Source organism: Hemitrygon akajei, chromosome 18 (assembly GCF_048418815.1).
Source record: "Hemitrygon akajei chromosome 18, sHemAka1.3, whole genome shotgun sequence".
In the NCBI taxonomy this organism is placed as follows: Eukaryota; Metazoa; Chordata; class Chondrichthyes; order Myliobatiformes; family Dasyatidae; genus Hemitrygon; species Hemitrygon akajei.
In genome coordinates this window covers 48,753,666-48,761,258 of record NC_133141.1, presented here as the reverse complement: position 1 = coordinate 48,761,258, position 7,593 = coordinate 48,753,666, and positions in this window count along the sequence as shown.

Here is a 7,593-nt window from a genome sequence, read left to right as displayed (position 1 = left end):
TTGATCATTGGTGCAGACTCAAGTGGCCAGTGACCTTATTCCATGCTGTATCTTCTCTGTGATTATGTATGTACACTGGCACTTCCTGACTGGAGTCGCTGGGCAGAAGATGGATTTTTCGAATTCTGAATTTTCCTTTGTTTTTCCTTTCTAAATTATTTGCACGGTTACTTTCTCGAAAAGGTATTTGCCGCCGAAAACACACGGGAACCCTACGACAAAAACAAACTTCACATTCTGTTTATTCCAGCATAAACAGAAAGGACAACAGTTTGGAATTGGTATTGGTTTATTGTTGTCACATGTACCAAGGTACAGTGAAAAGCTCGACTTGCATAATAAAACACACAAAATGCTGAAGGAACTCAGCAGGTCAGAAAGGAATAAAGAGTTGATGTTTTGGGCTGAGACCCTTAAGCAGGACCCTTCATCAGGATCAATGGTCAAGGCCCAAAATGTTGACTCTTTATTCCTTTTCATAGATGTTGTCTGACCTGCTGAGGTTCCTCACTTTGTTTGTGTTACGTACTCTGGATTTCCAGCATCTACAGAATCTCTTGTGCTTGTCTTGCATACTGCTCATATATTGAGGCAAAACAAGGTAAACCAATAACAGAATACAAAATGAAATGTAACAGCTACAAAGAAAGTGCAGTGCAGGTAAACAATAAGGTGCAAGATCACAAGAAGGTAGATTGTGGTGTCAAGAGTCCATCTTATCATACTAGGGAACCATTCAGTAGTCTTATAACAGCAAGGTAGAGGCTGCCCTTGAGGCTGGTTGTATATGCTTTCAGACATTTGTATCTTCTGCCCAATGGAAGAGGAGAAGACAGAATGTCTGGGGCGGGTGAAATTCCTAATTATGCTTTATTGTCTGCTTTACTGAGGCAGCGAGAAGTGTGGACAGCACCATTTCAAGGTGCTATGGTTATAGAAATCTGTTATAAGTGAAGAAGTGCTGTAGAACTATAAGGATTTATGAATGATATAGATGACAAAAAAGATAATATGAAAAGGCAAGAAAAATTACTTCAAGGAGAATTTGCCGAGACAAGTGGAGTTATGTGGAAAGAATATAATTTAAGTCCAACGAAAGCTACAATAATTTTAGAGGTACTGTATATCAATAAAGAGAGTTGTTAAAACAGCAGAAATAGCAGAGATCTTTTATAATACTTTTGACTCCGTGAGAAAATAACTCAGATTCAAAAAGTAATATAGCATGTCAACCAAGGTGCCCACCTAGGCTAGTCCCACTTACCTGAATTCCTCTGAGATTTTCCTATCTATTACCTTTTCAAGTGTCTTTTAACTGGCATTATTGTACCTACTTCAACTACTTTCTCTGGCAGATTGGTCGACATGTGCATTGCCTTCATGGAAAGTGGAGAGAAGATGAATCTTTAAGTGGTGAAGAGGAAGATATTGAGTAAAAGGAAAATTCAGATAAATTAGTTTAATAAAAAGAAGAGAGGATGCCAAATCGCAATAGGATATATTCCAAGAGCCTGAGGGAAACAATGCAGTAGATTATCGAGACCTTATTGAATGTGGATGTGTGCTGGAATACTGGAGAGTGAAATAAAAAGTGGCAGATGGAATTCATTAGTAAGAAGTGTGAAGTGATATACTTTCATAAGAAACAGCCATGGCAGAGAGAGATGAGCTTAGTGCTATGGAAGAAGACTGAAGACATGACCATCTCTTCAGCTTCTCCATATCCTAGCCCTCATGCATTCAGGAGTAGATGCAAGTGACAAAGATATTATTGATTTTAATTGGAGAGGTATAGACCAATAATTCCTCAGTTTATCCCATTAGCTGAAATAGCTAAAGATAATTCTTTCTTCATATATGTCTTTGCAGAATAAAAATGCTTGTACACGAAGAAAGCAACGTGAGGATTATCAGTCTTCATTATCTGACCTCTGGGAAGAAAAAGATGCTAGGCTACTGTGTTAATGTACTCGGGGTGGATGAGTCCACACCCAATGTGTGGGTGGAGTCCAGACCCTGATGATTAAGGGTGGGAGTAGTCAAGCCAGATGAACACTTTATCACTTGATATCTCTCAATATTTGAGTTTAGGGCAGAACCCCACCTTTACTGCCCACATTGGACCTCAGCACTGGTAATAATTCAAAGCATTTTTCCAGAAGAAATTGATGTTGTCAACTGTTCCTGAGTTTGTTTATTTATTTATTTAGAGATACAGCTCAGAATAGGCCTTTTCAGCCCCTCGAGCTGCACCACCCAGTAGTTCCCAATTTAACTTGAGTCTGGTGAAGGGACAATTTACAACGACCAATTGACCTATGAACCGGGACACGTTAAAACCTAGGACTGATACTGTTAAAGATGTTGAATTTTGGATGATACACTAAACCAAGATTTCACTTGTTCTCTCAAATAGATGCCAATACGCTCTTTTACCCATTACACGCTACAGGCCTGCTACATATGTTTTGTGAGTGTGCAGATGAACGAGAGCAAAAATGGTCAAACTCAGAGGGGATCATGTTTTGCGAGCTGTTAAAATGAAAACCACTATATATAAAATTTAGTACTACCATGTTGTTGTCACTGGGCAAAAAATTTGCACAGCACGAGATTTTTATGCACACTGATCATTACAAATGAGAGAGAAAATTGATCAGGAGATGGACACAGAGTCTATAGAAGTGAGGTAAGCAGCATCAACTGTACAGATTACAGTGAAGGAGGTGTTTGCTAACTTGAGGTGAATTAGGCTGGATAAATCCCTAAAGCCTAACAAGGTGTTCTCTTGGACCCTGCGGGAGGCAAGTGCAGATATTTCTGGAGCTTGAGCAAAGATATTTAAATCATTCTTAGCAACAGGAGAGGTACCAGAAAATTGGAGGATAGCCAATGTCATTCTGCTGTTTAAGAAAAGCTCTAAAAAATAAAACAGGAAATTATAGGCCTATGAGTCTGACAACAGTAGTAGGAAAATTATTGGAAGGTATTCTAAGGGACCAGTTATGAGTATTTGGATAGACATGCACTGACTAAGGATAGTTGGCATGGCTTTGTGTGTGGTAGGTTGTGTCTAACCAATCTTATATAGTTTTTTGAGGAAGTTGATGAAGGTTACACAGTGGATGTTGTCTACATGAACTTTAGCAAGGCATTTGATAAGGTCCTGCACAGGAGGTTCATCAAGAAGGTTTTGGCACTCAGCATTCAGGATGAGGTAGTAAATTGGATTAGACATTGGCGTTGTGGGAGAAGCCAGAGAGTGGTTGTTGATAGTTGCCTTTCTGACTGGAGGCCTGTGACTAGTGTAATGCTGGGTCCATTGTTGTTTGTCATCTGTATCAATGATGTGGATGATAATGTGGTTAACTGGATCAGCGAATTTGCAGATGACACCAAGATAGGGAGTGTCATTGATAGCAAGGAAGTCTATCACGGGTTACAGCAGGATCTGGACCAGCTGGATAAATGGGCTGAAAAATGGCAGATGAAATTTAATAAGTGTGTGGTGTTCCACTTTAGGGGGAACCAACCAGGATAGGACTTGCACAGTGAGTGGTAGGGCTCAGAGGAGTGAGGTGGAACAAAGGGATCAGGGAATACAAGTCCATCATTCGTTGAAAGTAGTGTCACAGGTAGATAGGGTTATCAGCAAAACTTTTGGCAGATTGGCCTTCATAAATCAATGTCGTGAGTACACAAGATGGGGTGTTATGTTGAATTTGTATTAAGACATTGATGAGGCCTAATTTGGAGTATTGTGTAGCACAAACACGTGAAAAAATGCAGATGCCGAAAATCCAAGCAATGCACACAAAATACTGGAGGAACGTAGCAGGCCAGGCAGCATCTATGGAAAAGAGCAAACAATCACAAGTTTTAGGCCAAGATTTTTCATCAGGACTGGGGGAAAAAAAGATGAGAAGTTAGAGCAGGAAGGTGGGGGGAGGGGAAGAAGAAGACACAATGGTAGCTGATAGGTGAAATCGAAAGACGGGGAGAGGGTGAAGTGCAGAGTTGGGAAGGTGACAGGTGAAAGACATAAAAGGCCAGAGAAGGGAATCTGATAGGAGAGGGTAGAAGATCATGGAAGAAAGGGAAGGAGGAGCAGCACCAGAGAGAGGTGGTGGGCAGGTAAGGAGATAAGGTGAGAGAGGGAAACAGGAACGGGGAATGGTGAAAGGTGGGGTGAGTGGGACAATTACCAGAATTTCAAGAAATCGATGTTCATGCCACCAGGTTGGTGGCTACCCTGATGGAATACAAGGTGTTGTCCCTCCAACCCGAGTGTGGGCTCAGCACGACAGTAGAGGAGGCCATGGACACTCATGTTGGAATGGGAATGGGAAGTAGAATTGAAATGGGTGGCCACCAGAAGATCCTGCTTTTTCTGGCAGACAGAGTGTTGGTACTCAGCGAAGCGGTCTCCCAATCTCCATCGGGTCTCACTGATGTACAAGAGATCACAATAGGAGCAGTGGACACAGTATATGACCCCAATAGACTCAGAGGCGAAGTGTCGCCTCACCTGGAAGGACTGTTTGGGACCCTGAATGGTAGTGAGGGAAGAAGTGTAGGGGTGGGCATGGTACTTGTTCCGCTTGCAAGGATAAATGCCAGGAGGGAGATTAGTGGAAGGGTTGAATGGACAAGGGACATGGAGGCGACTGGGGCAGTAGGTGAGGACAAGAGGAACCCTATCCCTGGTGGGGTGCTGGGAGGATGAAGTGAAGGCAGATGTTCACAAAATGGAAGAGTTGCGGTTGAGGGCAGCGTTGATGGTGGAGGACAGAAAATCCCTTTCTTTGAAGAAGGACGACATCTCATTAGTTCTGGAATGAAAAGCCTCATCCTGAGAGCAGATGCGGTGAAGATGGTGGAATAGAGAGAAAGGGATGGCGTTTTTAAAAGTGACAGGGTAGGAAGGGGTATAGTCCTGGTAGCTGTGAGAATCAGTGGGTTTGTAAAAGATATCAGTCAATAAACTGTCTCAAAAGATAGAGACGGAGAGATCGAGAAAGGGGAGGGAGGTGTCAGAAATGGACCAGGTAAATTTGAGGGCAGGGTGGAAATTGGAGGCAAAGTTGATGAAGTTGACGAGCTCTCTGTGGGTACAGGAAGCAACCCCAATGTAGTTGTCAGTGTAGTATAGGAAAAGTTGAGAAGTAACACCAATGTCGGCTTGGAGCATAGACTGTTCCATGTAGCCAACAAAAAAAACAGGCATAGTGGGACCCATGCAAGTGCCCATGGTTATATCTTTTGTTTAGAGGACATGGGAGGAGCCAAAGGAGAAATTATTGTTAGTGAGAACTAGTTCCACTAGATGGAGGAGAGCGGTGGTGGAGGGGAACAGGTTGGGTCTGTTGGCTGGAAAGGAGAGGAGAGTTTAAGACCCTGCTGACAGAGGATGGAGGTGTATAGGAAATGGATGTCCATGGTAAAAATGAGATGATTGGAACCAGGGAACTTGAAGTCATTGAGAAGATCCAGGGCATGTTATGTGTCACGGATGTAGGTAGGAAAGTTCTGAACCAGGAGGTATAAAACAGAGCCAAGGTATGCTGCAGATTGGTGTATGGATGAGAAATGTATGGGGGGATATGGTCCAGGTGCAGGTCAGTGGGACTAGGCAGAAAAATGGTTCAGCACAGCCAAGAAGGACCAAAAGGCCTGTTTCTGTGCTGTAATGTTCTATGGTTCTCTAGAAGTTTGGTGGGTCAGGAACAAGCTGAAACAATGGGTCTACCTGGACAGGCAGGTTATGGATCTTGGGTAGGAGGTAGAAACGAGAGGTAAGGGAACTATGAGGTTGGTGGCAATAGATGGGAGATCCCCAGAGTTAGTAAGGTCAGTGTTGGTGCAGCTGACAATGGCCTGGTGCTTTTTGGGATCCTGATCAAGGGTTAAGAGGAGGTGTCTGACAGTTGTCGCCTGACCTCAGCAAGGTCAGTCCACCAGACTACTACAGCAGCCCTCACCTTATCTGTGGGTTTGATGGTGAGGTTCAGATTAGTGCAGAGAGTTCGGAAGGAGTGAGGTTGGAATTGAAGAGAGGAGTGTTAAAGTCAAGGCAGTTGACGTCTTGTCAGCAGTTAGCAATGAAATGATCCAGAGCGGGCAGAAGACCAGACTCATCTTTTTTTTAAAACAGTGCTGATGACCTGACCTGAAATGTTGACGGTTTACTCTTCTCCATAGATGCTGTCTGGCCTGCTGAGTTCCTCCAGCATTTTGTATGAGTTGCTTTGAATTTTAAATAAAAAAACAGGTGGCTCGTCCAAAATTTCTCAGTAAAAATTTCATATCCCCATATTATTCCTCTTTTGTTACAGTTTAGTGGGATGACTCCATGGATGTAGAACTAATCAGAATATTAAGTGACAAAGCAGACCTTTCCCGAACTATGCATTCAGTGGTAGCGATACGCCTTTAATGATGCGATAATGCGAGAGATGATCATTTAATGCCTTCCCTGATCTTATCCTGACGTTTTTATTGAGAACCAATTGACAAGAACATTCACCTATTGTCCTCCCCTGCATAGTTTCAATGAGACGGAATCAGAATGCTCCACACCCAATGACTGGTTTCAATAGCCCTAAAATACCAATTGAAGTTACATTGTGAAGACATTCGTTATGTGTCTTCATTTTGATAAACATCTGTTATCCATAATTTCATAACTCCAGAATAATACCTAATGGGAATAATCTATTCTTTAGTGCTCAGTCACATTGCACAGCTTGATTCACCGGAGTACTGAGGAATGAATCTTTGTGGCTTCTGAAGGAAATGTTTTCCAATCGAGTGCATTCGGTAGCACAATAGCGTAGCAGTTATTGCGACGCTATTATAGCTGTGGACTTTGGAGTTCAATTCCGGTGTCCTCTGTAAACAGGTTTGTACGTTTTTTTCCCCGTTCAAAGATGTACCGATTAGTAGGTTAATTGGTCAATGTAAATTATCCCGTGATTAGGCTAGGTGGGTTGTTGGGCAGCGTGCCTTGAAGGGCTGGAAATACCTCTATCTCTAAATAAATAAATACATCATGGCGATTCAATCATAACCTCATTTTTCAGTTTTAAATAGGCTACGTAATTCAAATATATAATTAATTCTATTTTATTCAGAGTACTTGTGTTGAAACGAAGATTGTGGTTTTTTCCCCCATGTGCTTTGTGCCCTTGCCCTCCCCCGGGTGAAGGTCACGGGTGTGAGGAGCTTCATTTTAATTTCAAAAATAAATTTTATATTCAAAATATATATACAAAAAGAAGAGTGCAAAAACCTGTCATTTGCTGAATACGTTCAGTAGTTAACATGTTTTTAACCATAACACCAATGTCACCTATAAGCCATAGTGAGATGGCGTTGTGCACTTTGTGGATGGTATAGACTGAGTTCTCATTTTTATATTCCACCCGTCTGCCGATTAGGGCTTTGAAGCTTGCCGAGTTACTTTTTGTTTCTGGGCACAAACTGACACACAGCTGCCATGACTTTCTCACTGCAGACCTTGAAGAGTCCATCTGCCTTCCTCCTTGATTGACAGACTGCCGGCCGCCTCCTCCCCTCGCGCATGCGCAGGTC